The sequence below is a fragment of the Octopus bimaculoides genome, chromosome 20, assembly GCF_001194135.2.
Source record: "Octopus bimaculoides isolate UCB-OBI-ISO-001 chromosome 20, ASM119413v2, whole genome shotgun sequence".
Classification (NCBI taxonomy): Eukaryota; Metazoa; Mollusca; class Cephalopoda; order Octopoda; family Octopodidae; genus Octopus; species Octopus bimaculoides.
The window spans coordinates 43341610-43343848 of NC_069000.1; positions in this window are offsets into that span (position 1 = coordinate 43341610).

A 2239-nucleotide genomic window follows, 5' to 3' on the forward strand; every position below is an offset into this window, starting at 1 on the left:
GTCTTTTCCACGAGTAACCTTTCAAAATGCCTCCCCCTATTGGGAGTTTTACTTGTTGAAATTCTCTTATCATATGTTTACACGGACCTTTCTTTTTCGCAAAACCCTTTGTACTTTTTCGTCCTCTGTTTGTCCTTACATGTTTTTGATTTATATTAGCCCTTGTGGCCAATAAAATCAAAATTTATTATTATTATTAGTAGTAGTAGTAGTAGTAGTAGTAGTAGTAGTTGCTGCTGCTGTTGTTGTTGTTGTTGTTGTTGTTGTTGTTGCTGTTGTTGTTGTTGTTGTTGAGCTCTTTATGTTCTATGTTCAAGTTCAAACGAGGCCGCCTGTGCCTTTCATGCTGTCGGAAACGCTGCTCCAGCATGGCCACTCTAATAGTTAATGGCTGAAACATGTAAAACGATATAAACATATACGTGTGCACGTGTGTGTATATCTGTGTGTGTGTGTATGTGTTTGTATGCTTGTGTATTTGTGTGTTTGCCTCTGTGTGCGTGTGTTTGTCTGTCTGTCTGTTTGTGTCTGCGTATCAATTCATAATTTGCTCTTCAATGGCGTTTCGTATTACGATTTATGCTCTAATCCGACATTACCTGCTCCTTTATAATAATCGCTAGGATACACACAGTGGAAATCTCGTTTAATCGGAGATTAGCAGTATCCTCGAATTATCCGCACTAATAAACGTTCTTCTATTTTAAATTTCAAGCATTTCCAGACGACCCCCGCCGTACGCGGACGTCAACAACCTGGGACACGATCTCGAATAACCGTGTTTAAAATGTCGACTCCAATCTCATCGTGTTACCGACGATTTGATGGAAACTGTACTGAGTCGTACCAATCTAGAATATACTGTTGCTCCGGTATAGTGAGCGTGTAGGCTACAGGAGATCCAACCAGTTCCCAGTTTTAATCAACGAGTAACGACAAACAGATATATTTTGCCTTAAAGAGTAATCCCTCGACTATCGCGGGTGTTACGCTCCAAAACGCCCCGCGATAGGTGAAAATCCGCGATGTAGAAAGAGTACTGTACACTCTTTACTCTTTTACTCTTTTACTCTTTTACTTGTTTCAGTCATTTGACGGCGGCCATGCTGGAGCACCGCCTTTAGTCGAGCAAATCGACCCCAGGACTTATTCTTTTGTAAGCCTAGTACTTATTCTATCGGTCTCTTTTTGCCGAACAGCTAAGTTACGGGGACGTAAACACACCAGCATCGGTTGTCAAGCGATGTTAGAGGGACAAACACAGACACACAAACATATACACACACATACATATATATATACATATACATATATACGACGGACTTCTTTCAGTTTCCGTCTACCAAATCCACTCACAAGGCTTTGGTCGGCCCGAGGCTATAGTAGAAGACACTTGCCCAAGGTGCTACGCAGTGGGACTGAACCCGGAACCATGTGGTTCGTAAGCAAGCTACTTGCCACTATATATTTTTTTACCTTTATTTTTATAATTTGTATATATTTATTTTATTATAAATGCGAAACGACGCCACGGAGGAATCGACGTAAGCTTAAATGATAAACCGCGATAGGTGAACCGCGATAGGTGAATCGCGATATGGCGAGATATTATTGTATTGTCTGAAGTATCGTTCTCACTTTTTGCGTTTCCTTCCGCGTAGAAATATCTTACGATCGGCTGAAGTGACCAACTGTCTCCATTATGTACATACATTTACATGCATGTATGAGAACACGTGCGCGTGTGTATGCGTGTTCAGGCATGTGTGTGTGTGTGTGTGTGTGTGTGTGTGTGTGTGTGTGTGTGTGTGTGTGTGTGTGTGTGCGTGCGTGTGTATGCAAGCGTGAATATGGGTAAGAATGACGTATGTACGTAAAGTTCTATTTGGCTCTTTCATGCTTTGGTGCTACAAAATGAACAAATCTACTCTCTCTTTCTCTTTCTTGCTCTGTCTGTCTGTCTCTCTCTCTCTCTTTCTTGCTCTGTCTGTCTGTCTCTCTCTCTCCCTCTCTTTCTGTCCCTCACTCCCCTTCTCTTTCTCTCTCTCCCTCTCTCTGTATGTGTGTGTGTGAGTGTGTGTTCTAGCTTATTAAGACAGATAGCATATCTTTGGTTGCTATGGTAACCTCCACTGATGCTGCCAAACGCCGTAGAATTTGGCCGAAAATAGTGGAATGGTAGCAAAAGACATTAGACTAACATGATTATATATATATATATATATGTATATATATATAT